Genomic DNA, 22666 nt, shown 5'->3' on the forward strand with positions numbered 1-22666 from the left:
GACTTGAACCCTGGTCTTTTGGTTCATAGCACACTGCGCTAACCACTAGACTTGAAGCTGGAAACATGATGAAGATTCAGGAGAGACCTGCACTGAAGCACACCCTACACAACTGCCCGTGGCTGGTCGTGGACCATGCTGAAGTGGAGCAGGCTCTGGCTTGAGTCTAGGGCATGGACGGAAGCAGGAACAAGGAACTTCGAAGACCAGGAACAGGATTCAAAGATTCAAGACTCAGGATTCGGGATTCGGGAACAGACCTCGGCGTAAAAGCAAAGGCCTTCCGGAGACTTGCACTGCAGACGTGAAGGCAGGCCTTGTGACACAAAGCGACACGGACCATGATGGTAGCACACCAGGAAAGGCGGACAAGAAGGAAACCTGGAAGCAGAACAAAGAACCAGAGGCAGGTGTTGCGACTGTCACTGCCCAACGTCTCCACTCCGCTCACCTTACCTCTTTTGCAACTCCCTCTTGATGGAAGTTTGGCTGCCGTGGCATCATCTTGCCATTCTTTGTTTTTGCTAGCTATTCAAGTTAGCAAGGACTGTTTACCTAGCTTCCTCCATCAGGTATCGCTGCGGATGGGATTCGCTCTCTGCATACCTTGCTACTCTGCTTCCTCGGACTTTACCAGGGGTACCCGCTCCTCGGGGGCCTCATTCTCTCTCTTGCCTTTCAGGTTGCAGTCTGGAACTGGTACTCACTCCTCGAGGGCCCACGTTCCCAGACCTGCTACCGAATACTACTTCTGCCAGGAAGTCACCGCTGCCTACAACACCAGTGAGTTACCATCTCTCTCTCAGAGCTTTCCCTGGAACCAGGTACTCGCTCCTCGAGGGCCTACTTCATTCCAGCCTCTGGGCTGCTTCAAGAGACTATTGTGTGAGTGTTACCATCAAGGTTCTGTTCCTGAACTCTGCATACCCTGCCTACTCACTATATTCAGTTTCTCTACAGCTCAGCCATCCTGGGATCGCTGTTCCAGTGCCTGAGGGACTACAGCCCAGCCGGGCTCTTCCAGCTCACTACTGCCACCTTTGGTGGTTCACTATCCAGTTTAATAAAAGATCTAGTGTGTGTCTGTCTCCCAACTCTGAGCCTGACTGGTGGTCCCTCTCGGGATCTTCCCCCGAGGGTGTGGTCATCTGCCACTGGCCCAAGGATCCACCCACAATTATCACAAATAATAACAGCAGGAACACAGAACATCAAGAACACCGGACAGGCGATAAAGGAGCTCCAACAAAGAACAGGAACATCCACAGAGACCAGGAACATCTAACAAGGAACATGGGACCATCTAGATAGGAGCAGACCACGGAAGACCTTGTCGGACAGAAGAAGCCATGGACAACCATGAAGATCTGATGCGAAGGCCCCAAGGAGTGGAAGTAGAGCCCTTATATAGGGCTAGACATAGCAAGGACTGATGACATCATTCATTGGGACCACGGGGCTTTTCCCTCCGCTGGACCTTTAAATAAAGAGCTGAGGCACGCACATGCGCCTATGCAGAGCCCGGAGAAGAAGAAGGAAGTCAGTGTCGGCGGCAACCCTGCCACGAGGAGGTGAAGGCAACAGCGGCGGCACTCCTGCCACGAGAGGGCGGAGACAACAGCGACTTCCCTTGCCGCGCAGAGATGGTCCCGGCAGTGGCTCCTGCTGTGAGAAGGAGAAAACAGCGGCGACCCCTCCTGCTGCATACAGCGGCATCAGGTCGCATGGGAGCGGTAGCAAGCAGCAGTGGTCTGGGTCTGTATAGGCCGCATCAAAGCAGGGGACCGGCGGCATCGGGCCTGGGGGAGAGTGAGGCTGCTCATGGTCAGGACCCGCGAGCAGCAAGTGCAACAACAACTTTTGAAATCAATTTTGGCCCATGTCACTTTAAACAGCCAATAGGGAACTCTGCAGCGTTTTTCCATTAGCACAGCTCATTAATAATCACCTTGACTTTTTTCAAGGGAAGAGGCGTGCGCCATTTCCAGATAACGTGCATTAATGCATTTTTAGTGTGCAATAAACACAGAAATCAGGGTTTACCACACTGTAGTGCATCTTGGTAAATTGACCCCTACATGAAGCCTGAGATACAGTTTTAGAGGCCAAGAGTAGCAATTTCTTATCTGATTCAGTAAGTGATCCAGTTTGATCTTTCAGTATTAGGTGAAGGAAGCATTTTTAAACTAACAGAAGGGCTACCAGAAGCCAACTGATCTTATTATCTCTGAACATATTGTGGCAAAATATTTGTTCAACATGTGTGAATGTAGTTCATCTTTAGCTAAGCACCACTTCATTTATATGCTTATTTGAATGCTTACCCCTTCAGTTTGTGATGAGAGTCCACAAAAGCTTCACCTTTTTATCCTGATACCATATAATCTTTCCTTGAACTATGTATCCTTGATCTCCATATAGAAAGCAAATGTGCAGCTTGGAATGAATACCATACACGAGCATGTCACCCTCTTCAGCACTATATTTTGTTCACTCCTTCACCAGCAGTTTGGCCTGGGAGTGTTCCTGGTTTAATATCATTCAAAGCAATACTGCCTGCTCTATTCCTAGCAAATCTATTTGGTGAAGGTGCCATGTTTTTTTTGCAAAACATATCTTGTTGAGGTACAAGCAGACATGGGAAAGCCCCTAGATAGCATGTTATAAAATCGGGCGTAGATTTGTTTGCGCCATGTTGCAGACAACATATGTCTAATTTCACTTGCACAAGTCAATTAGCAAGTGTAAAGTAACATAGTAACATAATAAATGTCAGCAGATAAAGAAGAAATGGTCCATCCAGTCTACAGTATACAAACAAGTTCAGTATTGAATATGGGGCGGATTTTAAAAGGCCTGCGCGCGTAAATCCTTCCGGATTTACGTGCGCAGGGCCCTCGCGCGCCGGCGTGCCTATTTTGCATAGGCCGCCAGCGCACGTAAAGCCCCGGGACGCGCATAAGTCCCGGAGCTTTCGAAAAGAGGAGGGAGGGGGTGTGTCCGGGGGCGTTCCCGAAACGACGCGGCGTTTTGGGGGCGTGCTGCGGTGGGCCCCGGGGGCATGGTCGAGGCCTCCGGACCAGCCCCCGGGACTGGAGGACGGAGCGGGGCTGCCGGCCAACGCGCGCAAAGTTACGCCTGCTGAAAGCAGGCGTAACTTTGCCGACAAAGGTAGGGGGGGGGGTTAGATAGGGCCGGGGGGGGTGGGTTAGGTAGAGGAAGGGAGGAGAAGGTGGGAGGAGGGCGAAGAAAAGTTCCCTCCGAGGCCACTCCGAAATCGGAGCGGCCTCGGAGGGAACAGGCAGGCCGCGCTGGGCTCGGCGCGCGCAGGTTGCACAAATGTGCACCCCCTTGCGCCCACCGACCCCGGATTTTATAAGATACACGCGGCTACGCGCGTATCTTATAAAATCCAGCGTACTTTTGTTCGCGCCTGGTGAGCGAACAAAAGTACGCGATCGCGCAAGTATTTAAAATCTGCCCCTATGTGCATATCTTTTACAAAACAGCAAATACTGCATGCATGTATGTCTGAACCCCGCCCCAGAATGCCCAAGACCGCCCCTTTTTTCCTCTGGTTAAATGCACAGGCGGAATTAAAAATACGTGTATACGCTCAACATTTATAAAATAGCCCATACGTGTGCACATGCTACTTACATGTGAATATGTTCTTTGTTCGCACAGAGCCCCTATGAAAATTCATGCTGTACTAAATGTATTCCAAATGTGTACTGTAAGTATACCATACTCTGTGTGACTGCTTTCCCTCGTTTCCTCTCCTCTTGCTATGTTCGGAAGCATCACTTGACAGCATCATTCACTGTGTGGTTGCTATGCCAGCAGGAGCACTCTCCCATCCCTCCAGCCATTTGAAGACTGAGGAGGAGAGGGCACATCTGTAATGAGAAGTAGCCATTCCAGAGGAGCGAGAGGGACGTGTGTGTTGGGATATTATCCTGAGCTCCTGGAAATGACTGGTGAACAGAGCCTAACTCCTTAATTTCTGATGCAAATGATTGCTAATGGTTGGTCGCTTCACAGCAGGATTAACTCTTAAGCAATATCCATATCCAAATCAAATTGATTCTGCTGGGCAAGTAGAAAGTTGCAGGATGAAAGTAAGAAGACGGGTGGAGATGTTCTTTGTTGGATGAGCAGGATGGAAATAGGTGGGCGAAGGGATAAATTCTTTTATTTCAAGCTCCTCTGATTATGATGTTGATGTCTTTCTTCCAGATCCAGACTGAGTCACAGCCGCCTTTCTGTCTTTGGTGGGTGTATTATTCCCTGACTCTTAAGCAATGTCCGGTTGGCTTAGTTTTTTATATTTTCTATCACTTGTGTAGTAATGCATGCATAAGCATCAAGGAAACTCCCCAGTCATCAAAGGTCATGTGGCTTTTTAAACTATGGTAAATTCACAATTTATTTTCAAGTTTTCCTGTAGGGGAGGTAGAAAGAAATATGGAAATTGAGATATGTGAACCCAAATTTCATTGCAAACTAATCTGGAAAAGTCACTGGTTTCAGTACAAGACAGGCGACAGGCAGCGCCCCCATCTCTAATTAACTCTCAGGGAAATATGGACGTCCTTGCACAGTGCAGTTCAACAGCAGGAATTTACCAGAGTAATATAGAGCTAGTTATGTGCATTTACTAAGCCTGTTGGATTTGATGATGCAATTCCCCTCTGTCCCTTCCAGGCATGTAATTTGCCACAGCCTCAAGTGGCATTGCAAAGGGAAACTGCTACTTGGAACTGTTGTGCTGTTTGTCCTTTCCACCAATTACATTACAGCACATTGGGAACACAAATTGTAATTCCCACAGTAGATGGTTGTAACTACAGTAGATATAGATATGAAACTCAGGTACTTGATTTTCTGGTAAGCAATTAAATACAGTTTTAAACCAAAGATATCCTGCACCCCTCTAATTCCCTCTACATGATTCCATTCTTCCTTCCTCCCCCCCCCCCCCCCCCCAAGCCAAAAGGCCTCATTCAGTTACATTTTAGAGATAGTTATCAAGTGTTTCAGTGTAATTTCTGTAGATTTCAATTCTGAGACCAGGTGGCAACAATGGAGAGCTTGCAACTGTGCAAAAAATCTCATTGAATGTGGCTTATGGATTACTTACATTAAACAGATTTGTTGGACCTTGAACACCAGCCTCAGACAGAAAATTTTGTGACGGTGTTTTCTTTTCAGTCCTTATTTCTTTAATTACTTGTGTTTACAATGCTAGCGCCCAAAGTGAAAAAAGTGTTTTTTTCTAAATAATAATAAACTCCACTTAGCTCAGTCCATTCTCAAAAAAAATGATCACCCCATTGGCTGAAATAGCCCCAACCAGTGTGGTTAGGTTATGTGGTTTGTTTGCCAGGATTCTGGAGGGCTTTACACCCTTGGAAACTCATCCTCCCACCCTCACCCGCTGTCAGAAAGGACTCCAGGGCTGTTTGATGGCCCTTCAGCTCCCAGATGTGCCCCTGTTTCCAACCAGAGCATGGAGCAGGGGGTTACACACACACACACACACACACTGCCATGCAAGCATGTGAAGCAGCAGAAGTAATAAGTGCTCGCCTGCTGACTGGATATTATCCACCAAAGCCGTCCTCCTCTTGTCTACATTCTCTCCCTCCCGGTCTGCAGGGAATTTGCTTTGCTTCAGCCACTGCCTCCCACCATATTGAGGGTGGCAGCTAGGCAGTCTCTCTGCATCTGAAAACCAAAAGTTAGAAAAGAGCTGCAAGATAAAAGTAGTACTTCATAGCACCCCTATAAAAGTCAATACTGCTTTGCACAGACAGAACACATCAATTATTCTGTGGTCCTCTACAATTAACAAAACATATAATAAAGATTTTTTTGTTCCAGGACTTTTATCCTGATTGTTTTTGCTTTCAGTTCAGTTGGAACTAGCCTCTATTGGGCTACGGTGCCACAAACCTTTATTTACAACTGCTCGGAGCTTTTCTCCCGTATTTATATTCCTCTCTCCATTCAGCCTTCAGCTGGGGACCTCAGACCATGGCTCCCTCTAGAACCCAGCTGATGTGAACCCTGAGTCCGGCCAGTAATTGTCATCATGTTTAATATAATTTAATTTATAATTTACAATTTATATATCGTATTTCTCGAGACTAGGTACTCATACAAAGAGCTGGACAGCAAATAAAATAGCAGAGACCAACAATGTACTTTAATTAAGCAATCAAACACTTATAACAGTGTACAGCAACATAAATGCACTTAAATTAAACAATCGCCACAAGCATAAAAGCATCCTGCAGCATCCCCAGCCATAGCTGTCCCGAGAAGCAGAAGCCTGATTGGAGAGTTGGGGCCAGGTCCCCTGCAAGTCAGGGTAAAGGGCTGCCAAAATCTGCCCCATACTAGCGGTGTTTTCCTATACTTTTATGGCATCAGTGGCTTCAACAGGGTCTTCTTGCCAGCAGTGTCAGGTCTCAACAGGCCCAGACACTCTGAGCGATGTTGGTGTAGTGAGCTGTGTTAGTGAGGAGAACGACACCCCACTGGGAAAGATCGTTTGAGTTAGCGAAACTCCTGTGCCCATGCGATGGAAGGGGATATTTTTGAGAGGATAATTTTAGAGGTCGCCTTAGCACAGAGTCGATGGGAGTTAAGAGCCTCTCCTTATGGAGGACACTTGGGGCCAGGAGGAGTGAGATCTCCATTGTGCAAAAGGGTGCCCAGGGAGAGGAAGAAATTCAGGAGTGCAGGAGGCTTGAAGACCTGGGACTCCAGTGGGTTCTGACGAGAAGTGCATCTGGGAGTCCTGAGTCTGAAGATCCATGGAAGAAGGGATCCGTTCAGAAACAGAGAAGTAAAAGGACTGTCTTTTTGGAACATCAGAGGGAAGCTGCTTGCCATGGGAATATCCCAAGAAGTACCAGACTGACAAAAACTTCAGAAACGGGCTCCGTGTGTTGTCTCTTACAGGTGAGATAGAGAAAGAGACCAAAGAAGATAGCCTGCTACCGAAAAGGTACTGAGAGAGCCCAGACAGGAAAGCTTCCTACTCAAAAGAGTCCTCTATTTGTTGAATTTTGTGAAGAACTTTCAATGCAAACTGAGTTTATTTTTGTATATGGCTTATGGACTTCTTTATACTCTGCTATCAGTAACAGTAAAGATTAAATATTTTGAACAGGAACTTTTGAGTTCGTGTGTGATTTGTGATTTTTTTTTTTTTTTTTGCTGGACTGGTGTGCAGGAAGAGCCCTTGTGTGAAGGGGAAAACCCTAAGGGCCTTGAAAAGACTGACTCCTCCTACCTTGCATGATCTATGATGCTCCCTTTGTGTCCCCATGCCCAAGAGCTGGGCAGGACAGGGGCTACAGCAGTACTCTAAGGCACTTGCCACTGAGCCAAAGATAAAACAAACGGAAAAACACTTACTAGGACTGAGAGGCTGAACTGCTAGGATACCTTCTGAGTGTTCCCCTAGCAGTCCAGGAGGACCTGCTGAAGAAAACCTTGCAAAGCTGCTCCTGCTATTTCAGTTAGATAGAACAATTATGATAAGAGCTTCCTGAAATCCCCATCGTAGCATAAAGATCCTTACCTATTTCATACTACTGCTCACAGCTGATAAGAGCTAGTTAGTTAATGGGATAACGGATTCCATTAAAAGGAAGATTAGATTAGAAGAAAAAGAGAAAAGTTGTGATTTCCTTCTGATATGTTCTAAGATGAATGTACCATTGATGTATATGTTTGTTACTCTGTTATGAATATTGTACGACAGCAAACCTCTCATAGATGAATATTTCACCCAAAACTATATCTGGAAGATCTGACAGAGAGAGAGTGTTCCTGATCAGTCTGCTCATCTTCCAAAAAAATCACCTTCACAGCTTGTCTGTAGAGATAAAAGTTCTGCCCTGTCTTCACTACCTGACAACTGGCTTCGTCAAGAGGATGAAGGAACACAACTGGCATCAGTCAGTATTATGTCTCCAGATCGTTGAATACTCCTGTTTGGATGGAATGGATGCCTAAATACATCCAATACATGAACTCAGAAGGTAAAGCAGGAGATGCAAAAGGACTGTTTTTTGAGGTAGCTCCACTTGAATTTGTTTCCTCAAATGGTCCAGGAAGTCATCAACCAGCAAATAGTATCACACAGTGTGAACATGTAGGCCTTTTGGGACCATCACTGGCTGGTGATGGATTGGATGGCCACATTTCCAGGTCCTGACAAGATAATGTAACTATATATTGAGTAGAAAGGGTCACCACGTAGACTGTGAGCAGTTTGCCATCCCTGCACTCTGTAACAGGTTGCAACTGATCACAGCCAGGCCCAGGGTAATGATGCAGATCTGATGAGAAACAGATAAACTGAGCAGGTAGGGAGGAGGGAGGGAGGAAGGAAGGAAAATGGAAGGAGGAGATGGAGGTGGAAGAAAGGAAGAGATATATTTGGGAGTAGGCAGGGCCAGTGCGTCCATTAGGTGAACTTCGGCGGTCGCCTAGGGCACCGAGCCATAGGGGACACTGAAGAGCAGCCACGTGGTGCCACGAGAAATAGAGACTGTGTGCTTCTCAGGCCCGTGAGCAGCACTGCTCGCGGGCCTGAGAAGCAGTCGGCAATGAAACAGGTGGGGGGGGGCACGACCAGGGGTGGGGGCAGCGCAAGGGTCACCTAGTGCGCCCAATACCCTTGCACTGACCCTGGGGGTAGGGGAAGGGAGTGACAGTGTCATTTGGAATAAGCACCACAATATGCCTTCTTAAGGTGGCATGAAACTACATACCAGCCCTGGGAGTTACTCCTGATATTGGAAATAGCATATTGAGAGTCATGCATGCATAATGTAATGAAACTGGTGATTTATTGTGCTGTTTTAAGTGGGGGCTGGTCAAAAAGCTACATAAGGCAGATAGTAAAGTCCAACATATAATAACAGACTTCAAAAATCATGGGATAAGCACATACAATCCTTAGATGCAAGGATATGAGGGTAAAGGCTCTGTGGTATTTCATCATAGATATGATAGCAGATAAAGACTGTAAGGCTCATCTAATCTCCAAAATGTGCTTCATTTTTCTATGTCATAGACCACAGTTGATCTGTCTTCCCCTTCACTTCTTTGCAATTAAGGATCATCTGTATATTTATCCCCTGCCCTCTTGAAACCTGTTATTGTTTCTGACTTCACCATCTCCACTAATACACTGTTCAATTTATCCACCACATTTTCCTGAGTCTACCTGCTTTGAGCCTCATAATGACCTCTTATTCTAGAATTTCATATGCACTGAAAAAGTTTTGCTTTATGAGCATTATTTCTACCTTTTGAGATATTATTTACCTCATATTTGTTCAAACTTTATTGCCTGCCTTTCCCTCAAAGCTCAATGCACTTGAAGGTTTTCTTCATATCCTCTTCTCTAGGGTATGCTCTTAGGTCTAATCTCATGGGGTTTTTGGTGCATACTGAACCATTTCTTTGGACTGTCAGTACTCCATCTATATCTTTTTGGAAATTGGACACAATGAAGTCTGACCAAGGATTTGTAGACTGGTAGTATGACCTGCTTTTTCTACAGGTTATACCTTTCCCTACGCATCCTAGAATTCCTCTGGCTCTGGCCACCATCTTTTCTTATTATCTTGCTACAGGGAAGTTATTAGATCAGATCACCATGACATCAGTATTTCACCCTCAACCATAAACTGCTGCCTTGGATTTTTGCTTTCCAAATGCATGACTCTGTACTTATTTGCATTGAAATGTATCTTCTAAGCACTGGTCCTCAAACCTTTTTATATTATTCTTCAATCTGTCTACTCCTTCAGGGTTGTCTACTTTGTTGCAGATATTAGTGTCATCTTCAAAAATACAAACTTTTCCTACTAAATTGTCTGCAACATCACTCATGAAAATATTGAACAGAGCTGGCCCCAGAACAAATCCTTCAGGCACTCCACTGATCATCTTTCTTTGGAGTGAACTCCATTTATAACACCTCTGCTGTTATCACTCAACTAGTCAACCACTTTGGGGCCCACGCCAGGCTGCTAAGTTTATCTATGAGTCTCCTATGTGGGATACTGTGTCAAAAGTTTTGCTGAAATCACTGGGTGACCAGTGAATTAAATTGGGATGTGTGCTTGATGTGTTATATTTGGATTTCAGCACGTCCACGTGGTGGATTGCCCCCATATCGAATGAATATGTAGTGGAGCATACCCTAATAAAGACAGCTTCAACCAAAATCTTTTTGGGGATTTTAGAGGTGTGAGGGATGTGTTTGAGTGCTCCCATATTAAATTAATTTGTGGTGGAGCATATTGGGATAAAAGATAGCTTTAATTCCAATAGGTTGGAAATAAAGATGTTGATGTTTTAGTGGATGGGGAGTGTGTGTGAGATGTATGTATGAGTTTTTGGAGGGGGGTTTTAAGCTAATGCTGCTATGGTGGGATGGTAATGCTGCTAGTCTATTGGTGTTATGATGGGGTGATACTGTCTATAAGGTTGCACATATGTTTATGTATTAATGATGTAATTATGGAAACATCTGTGAATTTATTGTGTATGCAATATGATTAATACATGTTTGAAATATTCTGATAAATATGTTCTGAGAATACGTTTATTGATTTACTGATGTATTAAAAATTTATAGATCAATATTATTGGATCCCCAAGTCCTGAGGTGCCATGTTCCATGTTCCTGATGTCTGATGTTCCTAGTCTTGACTTCATCCGTCTCATCTTCAGCTCTTCATCCAGATCCCAGGTCCCTCGTCTGTCCACCTCTCTTGGCATGCCATGTCATGGTCCATGACCAGCCCATGGGATGACTGTGTAGGGTGCCTCGTGGTCAAGGCCTTCTTTTCGTCTGCAGCACAAGCCTCTGGGAGACTTCTGTTTTTAAAGCCTTGTTCCTAGGTATCTTGTTCCCAATCTACGGAGTTCCCTTGTGCCTGCATCCGTCCATCCCTAAGACTCTGCCAGAGCCTGCTCCGCTCCAGCGTGGTCCATGACCAGCCACAGGCGGCTGTGTAGGGCATGCCCCGGTACAGGCCTCTACTGAATCTTCGTCATGTTCCAGTCTCAAGTTCCATGTCTTCGCCTGTAGTCTGCTTCACGTTCAGCGTGGTCCATGACCAGCCATGGGCGACTGTGTAGGGCACGCTGCGATGCAGTTCTCACCTAGTACCTTCACCTGACTCTTGAATCCTTGCCTGAATCTTACCAGTATCCTGAATCCTTGTCTGAGTCCTCTGAGTCTTCTAAGTATCCTGAGTCCTTGTTTGAGTATCTGAGTCTTCATCTGAGTCTCCTTGGTATCCAAGTCTTCATCTGAGTATCCAAGTCTTTGTCTGAATCCTCCGAGTATTCTGAGTCTTCGTCTGAGTCTTCATGTTCCTGCCCTCAGCCTCCATCTGGCCTCACGCACTCATTGTTCCCCAGCGACTGGTCCGAAAGGGCTATCGAGTGGCTGGAGGGCTACTCTCGAGATTAGCATTGTGTTGCTGGATCTCATTGGTGCGTGTAGATCCAGTGGAGAGCTGAGCCTGCCTAGTTCCTGTTGCGGAATCCTCGTCTTGTCTTCACTCCAGCCTCGCTCCTGCTCCACCCATGCTAGTATCAGCTCACCTCCCGCGGTGTGTCTTGGGGCTCCTCCCTGAGCCATGCTGCGGCCCAAGGGCTCACATCTTCTTTAGATGGGACCACACCTCTGAGCTCCTAACCGGGCTTGAGGACGCGCTCCGCAACATTTATTGATTAAAACCTTCTAAGATCCCAGTGGCTCAGTAGCAGTGCTGTGATCTGCCATGTGCAAGACATATGTTCAGCTCCCAAACCTGGCTTCTGTCTTTTGGGTTCACCAGAGCTGGGTATGCTCTGGAAGTAGAAATTAAAGCCTCTTCAAGGAGGGAGTCTTCCCCATCACAAAACAGTGGCACATAATGATTAAACTCAGGACATACAGCATGTATTTCAGGATCCAAAAGAAACTGTGGCCTAGTCAACTACTGTCACTACAATGGCTGTGATAGATTGGGGTATGGGGGGGGGGGGGAGAGAAGGAGTGATAAAATGAGAAACAATCTCCAGTAGTTGCACTAGTTGTAAATAAAGGCTCATGGCACCATAGCACGTTAGGAGCCCATTTTGACTAAACTGAAAGCCCAAAGGAGCAAAAGAACTGCCAGATGAAAAAGAAAAACTTTGAAGAGCAGCAGGAATATCTGCTCAGCTGAAGACTTGCTGCTTAATTATATTAGAACAGCTAATCATAATTTGCAAATAATAATTGGATTTTAAGCCACAGATGCCAAGGCTTCAAATTCAGGCATTGTTATGCTTTGCAGGATGTAAATTGATAAATCCAAGTCCTTTGAGTACTGAATTCTGTTACTTAGATGGGAAAGAATCTTAGAATTCAGTGTGAAGATAGTTATCTATCATAATCACAAAATCATTCTCAGTACAATGCATGGACCATAGGCATATCCACAGTGTGCATGACCTTTGGATTATGTAATCTTATATTTAAGATTTAAGGTTTAATTATCACATAAAATCAAAATGGTTTACAGAATAAAGTAATAAATAACAAAATACATAAAAATTAAATATGCCTTATGATTTTCTCTTTATGACTTAGATTGACTATAATAAATGTAAGACATTATCGTCAGTTTAAACTCTCCGAATGTTGCCAACCGCTCAAAATTTAACACTGCCAAACTCAACTAAGGGTGTCTTTTACTAAGCAGATCGCACGCGAAACCAAGATGGGGGCACAGTCGGGGCGGCGTCAGCCCCGGAAGAGGAGGAGTCAGGGCAGCACCGGGACTGACGCCGCAAAGACTGTGCCGACAGCAAAAGGTAAGCACCTTTATCGCTGTCAGTTTCGTGCCGAATAACTACACCTTTTATGGTGCAGTTATTTGGTGCGACGCCAGCAGTGATCGCACCGCGGAGGTACAATCGCTGCTGGCTATCGCAGGACCGCCCCCCTGTTTCACCCCCCTGCCCTCCATTATCGTGGGATTCAAAGAGCCTGGAGGTATTAGTAAATCCAGCCCCAAGATACCTATTTAAAAGATTTGTACTGGGTATAATATATTTTGAAATAACTGAATAAAATGCATTTTCTCCAACAAAGTACACTTGAATGTGAGGTAAACTACAGAAGTACAGAAGTACTTTATCTAGTTGCATTGTCTTAAACACGTTTTGTTTTGTTTTTTGCTGATTATTTTGTTTCATGGAGTAGAAAACAAAAGAATGTAATAAAACTGCAAAAGAAAGCATATGAATTATAAAATTCTATTACCGAGATGTTTCCTGATTGCTACTACTGAAGGATCTCTGTGGCATTTCAAGAGATGGCACTACATTACCATCTCCTAGCAACCTATCACTGCTCTGCACCAATGACCTTAATTCAAGATCGATGCAATTTTGTTTTAGGTTTTGTCTCTTCCATGCTGGAAATTATTATCTTTTAATATGGTTTGGGGGAAATTCTTGTTGCTTCCCGGTATTCTTTGTTGTGTCCTGGCGGAACATCATCACTTTTTATTTATACATTTTAGTGGAAGAATCAAAATTCTTCTTGTCGCCTTTTTTTGTGTCTGAGCTTCCAATTGCCCACCAAAGGGCTCTTATTTTGAACTCTGTTCCACTCTGTGAGTCACTTCTTATTTTCAAAAAATAACTTTTACAAGGGACGTCCAAGAGTCTCTGAGGCCCCTCCTCTAGCATTTCACTGTCTAAGCTGCATATTAGAGGGCAGACATATAAGATATGTTTCACTAGTGGCTGGGTATGGTGCAATGGAGCTCTGCCAAAAAGATCTTTTTTTTTTAAATTTTTTATTACTGATTTGTTTTTACAATGCAATATTTCATGTTGTTTAGTATTCCTATAATCTGCCCTGAAAGATTTTTTTTACCATTATGAAAATAACTCTTTAGAAATATTTGCAAAGCATGTCCTTATACATGGGATGTGTTATTCATTGTTTTCTTCTCTAATAATAATATCCTACTTAAAATGTAGTATTCACCACATGCAGCCTTAATTCAGTAGCATAATGTTGACAAATTGTCTCTAAATTATCCTACATTAGAAATGGCAAGGGTATATCTTTCCTCAAAGAAATTAAATATACAGAAAAAAATTAAAAACGTCTTTCTATGTAAATTACTTCTCAATTCACATTGAGAAAAAGAAAAAAATCATAAAAGAATTAAAAGCAATAACTCTTGTTATTTCTAGTATATACATTTCAGAAACACTAAAACTTTCACACATTCAAATAGATATTTTGAATCTATTAATGAAACTACAAAACTGAGTTTCTGGGCAAATACGATCAAAAAGTTATAAAATACAATAATAAGCAAAATGTCAGCATCAAATGATAATGGCCAGGTTTAATTGTTCAATTATTTTGCACAAGCTTTTGTCTTGCACCATACTTTATGCTTGGGATAAAATGTGCCCTGCATCAAAAAATGGCGTCAGATGATGTGAGGTTGGTGCCATTGTTTTCCTACTGCTGCCTTGCCTAGCATTGCTGCCTGCTTGTGTGACTCATTTCAGCTGCCCTGTTTCAGAGTTGGACTCTCTTTTTATCTTTTTCAGGTTGGCTTTGGGGGTTTGAATTGTGGATTCCTGCTGCTGGTGCTGGCTTCTCCTTTCTGAAGACATCACCAGGGCCCACTTATTAAAGGCCTGTGGCATCGCCGGAAGCACTGCATGCCAGGGCGGGCATGTGCCTCAGCTGCATGCACAAAGGAACATGACTAAGGAGCAGGCTCCTTTTTGTACTCCTTCATATGTGTTTTGTGGATGCTTTGTAGGTCTGTGAGTATTTTATGAAGAACTTGTAATGTACTGAGCATCTTATTTTAGTTGTATCATGGGTATTTTATTGTTTAGCCTCTACTATGTTGCTGGTGTTTCCTGGGCTTGTAAGCCCTGCCTTTTTCGTGTATTTTATTGATGGGAAGTGCTGCTGGAAAAGGGTTGCAGGCTAGGGGCATGTCTCTTTGGCCCCCTTGCTGGAATTTCAGCTGGAACTTTGCCCAATATTTATCAAGGGGGATAGACACTATTATAAGTTTACTGTTTTATTTTATGATTTATTTTTCTTTTTATCTATGACTGCTCAAATGGGTAAAGGGAAATATGGGTTTTGTAGGTTGGGAGGATTTGGAAGAGGTCAGAGAGGGTAAACACAGTAGGAACTTAATTAATTGTAATTCAATCAGGATGGAGCGGGTTGATACTCCACTATCAATTTTTTTTTTATTAATGTTTGTTCGGTGAGATCAAAGAGTGATTTGATTTTGGCAGTTTTAATTGATGCTAAACCTGATTTATTTCTTTTAACTGAAACATGGCATTTGGAGGCTGATACTATACTACTGAATTTACTTTGCCCCTATAGATATAGATATCATCATGCTCAAGTTGGGAAAGTGGGGGACAGAGTTATTTTCATATTTAAGGAAAGTCTTTCTGTTGAGGAGAAAGTTAGTGAAAGGATTGTAGCTACAATTGGGCCTGGGCTATTGGGTTGGTGTTTAGACCTCCGGGGAGGGATGGGACCTCAGTGGAAGGAATATTGGATTTTATTTCTTAGTTCCATTGACTTTATCCATGCTTGTTGTTGCTGGAGGACTTCAGTATTAGAGCTGACTGCACTTCAGTAGGTGCAGTGCAGGAGTTCTTGAACAGACTCTGTCAAGTGATAAAAAAGGCTACTCATCCTGCGGGGCCATACACTTGATTTGCTATATGTTCCAAGTGGTTTACAGCCAGGTAATTTAGTGTAAGAGCTCTATTTAGAAATGATATGGTCGGATCATTTTATGATGTCCTTTAAATTTTTTGGTCATGTTGGATCTACTTCTGCTGTAGGTAAGAGAGTTAATCATTTATCAAGAGGACCAGTTGATTTAGATTTATATGAGTCTAGTGGGACATTGTGAAGGGCAATGCAGACTGTGGTTCCATCATTGTCAGGGTACAGTCATTGGAAGATAATTTCTCTATGGTATTGGATAAAACAGCTCCAATTAAGGTGATGTCATTCATATTATTAAGGAATCGCATACCATGGTATTCAGCAATCTTGGTGGATAAGAAGTGAGCCATGCGGTGTGCTGAAAGGAGATGGCGTAAAAGGAAGACTCAGGTATTGAAGCAGGAATTATTTTGAGCTCAGAAGCCAATACAAACAGGAATTGGAAAGTAATCATAAACATTTTACTAGACAGCTTTAATATTCCTTAAAACATTCTCAAACTCTGTTTAATGTAATATCGCATTTAACTAGGCCAATGATTGATAAGGACAGTGCAGTCAGATTGTTTGCAATGTCTTTTCTCATTTTTGTAATGATAAGATATCTAAGATTCAGTCACAGAATGCATCTGTTTCTCTTCCTGAACCTATGGACTTAAGCTCTAGACAAAATCAGGATTGGACTAATTTTGAACCTGTTGCTTCAACAGAGGTGGAAGAGACTCTTTCAGTATTAAGGGCCTCTTTCAGCCTATTAGATGTATGTCCTCTGTGGATTCTTTAAAACTTGGGAGGTGATACGCTGTTAACACTCACTTCCCTATTCAATTGTTCCTTAGAAGAAGGGGCAATGCCTATCCAGTTCAAGAAGGGGACAGTGCTTCCCATCTTGAAGAGTTCTCATCTACTGCTTGAGGATCCATCTAGTTATCAATCTATTACAGTTCTACCCTCTCTGGGAGAATTCATAGAGAGGGTGGTTCTGAATCAATTGGCAAATTTTTTAGAAGACAACTTGATTTTGCATGAGAGGCAGTGTAGGTTTAGGAAGGGCTGGGAAACAGAATCGTTATTGATTTCTGTGACAGACTTTCTCATGAGGGAACTGGATCAAAGACCGGAGGTTATGGTCATTTTTTTAGACATATCCTCCACATTTGATTCCCATTCCCATAAGATTTTATTGCACAGGTGAGAGGAGTTGGGATTGGGGGGACAGTTCTTCACTGGTTTGGTTCCTTTCTGAAAGATCAATGGCAACAGGTATATATTGCAGACTCTAGTTCTGTTTGGGCCCCAGTGATAACAGGTGCCCCTCAAGGGTCATCTGTCACCGGTTCTCTTTAATCTTTATAAACTTCCCCTCTGCTATTTGCTTCAAGATCTTGGGGGTTTTTTATGAGTTATGCTGATGATTTTCATAAGAACATAAGAAATTGCCATGCTGGGTTAGACCAAGGGTCCATCAAGCCCACAGCCTGTTTCCAACATAGGCCAAACCAGGCCACAAGAACTTGGCAAGTACCCAAATATCAAGAAGATCCCATGCTACTGATGCAATTAAGTAAAACTTAATTGCATCAGTAGATTAATTAAGTAAACTTGATTAATAGCAGTTAATGGACTTCTCCTCCAAGAATATATCCTCCAAGAATGTATCCAAACCTTTTTTGAACCCAGCTACACTAACTACACTAACCACATTCTCTGGCAACAAATTACAGAGCTTAATTATGCGTTGAGTGGAAAAGAATTTTCTCTGATTAGTCTTAAATATGCTACTTGCTAACTTCATGGAATGCCCCTTCTATTATCCGAAAGTGTAAATAACCGATTCACATCTACTCGTTCAAGACCTCTCATGATCTTAAAGACTTCTATCATATCCCCCCCTCAGCCTCTCTTCTCCAAGCTGAACAGCCCTAACCTGTTCCTTCCCCTTAATCATTTTGGTTGCCTTCTCTGTACCTTCTCCATCGCAACTATATCCTTTTTGAGATGCGGTGACCAGAATTGTACACAGTATTCAAGGTACGGTCTCACCATGGAGCGATACAGAGGCATTATGACATTTTCTGTTTTATTAACCATTTCCTTCCTAATAATTCCTAACATTCTGTTTGCTTTTTTGACTGCTGCAGCACATTGATCTGACGATTTCAAAGTATTATCCACTATGATGCCTAGATCTTTTTCCTGGGTGGTAGCTCCTAATATGGAACCTAACATCATGTAACTACAGCAAGGGTTATTTTTTTCCTATATGCAACACCTTTCACTTGTCCACATTAAATTTCATATGCCATTTGGATGCTCAGTCTTCCAGTCTTGTAAGGTCCTCCTGTAATGTATCACAATCCGCTTGTGATTTAACTACTCTGAATAATTTTGTATCATCCACAAATTTGATAACCTCACTCATTGTATTCTTTTCTAGATCATTTATAAATATATTGAAAAGCACCAGTCCAAGTACAGATCTCTGAGGCACTCCACTGTTTACCCTTTTCCACTGAGAAAATTGACCATTTAATTCTACTCTCTGTTTCCTGTCTTTTAACCAGTTTGTAATCCACGAAAGGACATCGCTTTTTAGTTTTCTTAGAAGCCTCTCATGAGGCACTTTGTCAAATGCCTTCTGAAAATCTAAATACACTACATCTACCGGTTCACCTTTATCCACATGATTATTAACCCCTTCAAAAAAATGAAGCAGACTTGTTAGGCAAGACTTCCCTTAGGTAAATCAGTTTGTGTTCCCAGTTAAAAAGGTGATGGATGCTACTTTGATGCAGGACCAGAATGTTTTAGAAAAAGTGAAGGAATGGATGTGCTCAAACCATTTATTGTTGAATATGGTGAAGATGGAGATTGTTAATATTTTAGGGGTCCTACAAAGAGTGTTCCAGCGAATTTATATTTCGATGATTTGATGATTCCAATCTTGTCCTCAGTTAAGAATCTTGGGGTAGTGGTGAATTTGGCTTTTTCTTTTAGGGAACACCTGTGTATTGTTGTACGAGCCAGATTCTTCAAGCTTTGTAAAGTTGCGATGCTTGAAATGTATCTTAGATAACAAAGATTTCAGGGTGGTGATTCAAGCATTTGTCTTTTCCACCTAATACAATGCCCTATATATAGGTTTACCCAAATATCAAATGAAGGCTGATTGCGGCCACTCATTTGTTGACAGGGACTCCTTTGAGGGACCACATTATCCTTGGCTCCCTGTCAGTCAAAGAATTCAATTTAAAATTGTATTCTTGGTGTACCTTGCAATCCATGAGGAGGGGCTAGACTATCTAAAAGCACAAGCAGGGGTGGATTCCCGCTGACGACTGGCCTGGGGATTCGCTGCCCAGGCCGGCCCAGGATATACCACATGGTCTGCCGAGCGCGGCTCTGTCACAGCCGCACTCGGCAGACCACGTGACTAGAGCGACCAGCCCACCGGGGGATGCCTGATCCTCCGATAGGGCAATCCACCCCTGGGCACAAGTGTCATAGTATTTGTCAATCCAGATTTTGCATTGAGTGAGCTTCTCTGTTATCAATTCCTGGAGGTACCAAAGCTAGATTGCAGGAGGCTTGAACAGAGCTTTTTTTCTGGGTTGCTCCTTCTTTGTCAAATGGGTTCCCTGTGGAAATTCATCAATTACAGGACTATAGGACCTTTCATAAGCAGGTGTAGGCACATTTGTTCTATGAGGCTTTTGAGTGAATGTTGGGGGTTTTACTTGGTTTTTTTGCTGCATGTCCTTGCTTTATAATGTTCATGTTTATATTGTGAACTGGCCAGAACACATGCCTGGTAATTGGGCGGGAAAGAAATTACAGCAAATTAGTAAACAAACAAATAATTACATAAATATTCCTTATGGCCATCACCATTTTCTGACCAGGAACTTATGGGGCAGAATCGATTGGGGATTGCTCTTGCCCCTTTCTTCGTTGGAGGTCCAGAGATCTCCACACACTGGGTAAGGGGGGGTCTGGGAGGGTTGTGGGTGGGTGCTTCATTTTTTGGTAAATATTGTGCACTATTTGCCAAAAATACAAGGTATTTTCTGAACCCAAAATAGTCAGAAACAATCTAATGTTTTCAAATGAGTCAATGGTTCGGATGCAAAACTGAAAATCAGTTCATTTTTCACGTTTTTAACCATTCAGGTAAAATACATGTACAACTGCAAAACCAATGAAGTTTAGAGACAAAACCATTATCATCTCTCTATCCAGTAAGGAGGGACAGTCAGAGGGCAATTTTCAAAATGGGTGAACACATGTTTACCCATTCCTCCAGACCCATCAGAGAGTCCCTCAGAGAATCCCTACAAGTACCACACTCCAAAACCACTCGGCACATAACCGCCAGAGACAGGGCTTTCTCCACTGCAGGACCGACACTATGGAACTCCATCCCACCAGATTTGCGACAGGAACCCTGCCTTCCCACGTTTAGGAAAAGACTCAAAACATGGTTTTTTATGAAAGCTTTTCCAGACCCCAACTGAACCTTCATTTACAATTAAATTATGCTTAGACTTTTTCTTAACATGGTAATTAATAACTCCACCTCAAAAGGGTAATTCATTGACGTTGCAAATGATATAACTTAGTTCTCACCATTAATTGGCAAACTTGTTCTCTATGTTAAACTACTAGCCCCTTTCTCGTTTCCAAGTTGTGTAATACCCTTGTTTTATTGTAACTGCAACCTTTTATCTAACACCTGTTAAAGTTTATTATTATTTTGTGTTTCCTCACCACTTGTTATGTGTAAACCGGCATGATGTGATTTCCTTCGTGAATGCCGGTATAGAAAAACTTAAAATAAATAAAATATAAAATGCAGTTTGAAATGCACTTTTCCTGAATTAAATTTAAGGTGGTAATTCTATTTCCTGCAGAACTTGGGGTGAGCTTTCAAGCTCATTTTCAAAGGGAAAACTCCCCATGGAGTTTCCCTTCTGTTGATGAGTAGTGAAACCAAGTGCTCCATGATATTTTTGGGCACTTGGTTTTGTATGTAACAACAAGGGGCTCTATTTGAATCTAGTTAGGAAACTCCTTAGTACAGGGCTTCCCAAACCTGTCCTGGTCACCCCACAGCCAGTCGGGTTTTCAGGATATCCACAATGAATATGCATGAGATAAATTTGCACATACTGAGTCTCCATTGTATGCAAATTATCTCATGCATATTCATTGTGGATATCCTGAAAACCCGACTGGCTGTGGAGTGACCAGGACAGGTTTGGGAAGCCCTGTGTTGAGACCCCTGGAGGTTTAAAATCATTAGTTCTGCAGGATGGAGTTGGGGAATGAACATCCCACCAGGCTAGCTCCGAGGACCAGCATGGGAAATTCCAGTGACACATCCAACTTCTAGGCTAGGCCAGTTAATGCCCAAAGTAGGATGTGAATAGAGTACAACTGAAGCACAGAATGACAAAGAAAGGAAAACCAATGTTCTAATCTAAAGTATCTAAAAGAGACCACAATACAGATGTAATATTCTTACAGGAGAACTTTCTGAGGAAGAAGGCTGTACTGCTGAGAAAGGGATGGGTGGATCAAATGATATGTTCAGGTTTTACAAACAATTACAGAAGGCTGTCTGCCTTTTTCAGAAGAGAGTAAACATTCAAACTATTAAAGTAAAGAAGAATGAAACTGCAAGCAGGAATTTGTTAATATCAGGCATTTTAATGGTGAGCAGTTGATGTTCAAGCATCTTATTTGTTTTTATCTGTGTTTCTTATCTGTTTGCCTTGACTAGATTGTAAGTTCCAAGGAGCAGAGACTGTTTATTAAGCGTCTCTGCAAAGCATTGGTCACACATAGTATTGCTATTCAAATGATAATAATAATAATGCATATATCTCCCTACAATGAATGTTGAACTGCTCCACAAGCTGCTGAATGTTGCAGCAGAATTTCCCCTGGAAAAAATGCTTTTGAATGGGGATTTTAATGCAATTATATAGAAAAATCCACATCTTAGAGCTTTGTCTATTTCTTTAGTTTAAATTATTTATATCCGCACTTTCTCAGAATCAAAGTGGGTTACAAAAATACATTCATAAAAACATATGAAAGAACACTTCACATCACATAATCAATCGAAATTGGCCCCAGATGGTCACATCCAAATATCTCCTAGCCTGTTAACTGTCTTTTTCCAGAAAACAGGGGCACAGAACAGATCAGACACCAATTAAGATATGTGTCCTTCAAAAGCTATATTAAGCAGTAGAATTTTTAGCTTTAAAAAAAAATCTGAGTATAAGTTATCAATTGCAGCTGCTCAGAAAGAGATTTCCAAAAACTGCCTGTACAACAGAAAATGCTTTATTAACTGAATTGATGGGACTTCCAAAGGCCATGCTGAACTGAGCACAATGCTTATGTTAGATGGTAAATTCAAAGCATTGCACAAATCCAAGGTGTGTCACCGCCCGCTCTGCTAGTGATGGAGAGGCAATACAGTGATTAGGCAGGGTTGTTGCTTGAGGAGTTGGGTGATCCTCTGACTTCTGCCTGAGGCAACCGTCATTTCCTGTGGGTTGAGCCCTTGGGTACCGTTGGCTGCCAGGTCTGCCCAGACGGATGCAGGCACTAGGAAGGACCTGAAAAACAGAACTGAAGCAAGACTAGTGCAGGAACCAGGAAATGTGATTCTTTAGCCCCTTACAAGTCACATTGGACTTGTCCATGTACCTCTGGGAAGGCATTTATCCACTGTTCCACTGCAGGGATCCTGGACTGCTAAGCCTCCCCCAAATGAAAGGGGGGGGGGAGGGGGGATAGATTCCATAGCTTGCAAAGAATGGGGAGG

Source organism: Rhinatrema bivittatum, chromosome 5 (assembly GCF_901001135.1).
Source record: "Rhinatrema bivittatum chromosome 5, aRhiBiv1.1, whole genome shotgun sequence".
Lineage (NCBI taxonomy): Eukaryota > Metazoa > Chordata > Amphibia > Gymnophiona > Rhinatrematidae > Rhinatrema > Rhinatrema bivittatum.